The sequence below is a fragment of the Arachis ipaensis genome, chromosome B1 (assembly GCF_059453495.1).
Source record: "Arachis ipaensis isolate K30076 ecotype BB chromosome B1, ASM5945349v1, whole genome shotgun sequence".
NCBI lineage: Eukaryota > Viridiplantae > Streptophyta > Magnoliopsida > Fabales > Fabaceae > Arachis > Arachis ipaensis.
The window spans coordinates 113,589,872-113,590,573 of record NC_142436.1 but is presented as its reverse complement, the minus strand read 5'-3'; positions in this window follow the sequence as shown (position 1 = coordinate 113,590,573).

Below are 702 nucleotides of genomic sequence, written 5' to 3'. Positions count from 1 at the left end.
TATCTAAATTAAATTAAAAGCATTTATAAATGAAACAAAGCAAAATTAAATCTGAAAATACCTCAAATTTCATTCACAAAAGAACTTAAATCTGACATGGACATTCATAAATTAAAGTGGAAAAATAAATAAAAGAAACATTGAACCTGGGATTGAGAGTCACTCCTAAAACTAAGAGAAGTCCTAAATCCTAATCCTAAGAGAGAGGAGAGAACCTCTCTCTCTAAAAATTACATCTACTCCTAAAATTGTGAATATGAAAGCCCCCTCATGAATGGATCCATTTCTCCACTTTATAGCCTCTAATCTGTGTTTTCTGGGCCGCAAACTGGGTCGGAAACAGCCCAGAATTCGCTGGTTGCGAATTCAAACACGCTGAATTTTCGTCATTGCGACGCGGCCGCATGGGTCACGCGGTCGCGTCACCTAGCGTCAGGGCAACTATGACATATTATATATCAAATCGAAGCCCCGGACGTTAGCTTTTGAACGCAACTAGAACCGCATCGTTTGGACCTCTGTAGCTAAAGTTATAGCCGTTTGAGTGTGAAGAGGTCAGGCTGGACAGCTTAGCGGTTTCTCCAACTTCTTGTATTCCTTCCACTTTTGCATGCTTCCTTTCTATCCTCTGAGCCATTCTTGCCCTGTAATCTCTGAAATCACTTAACACACATATCAAGGAATCTAATGGTGATAAGAGAG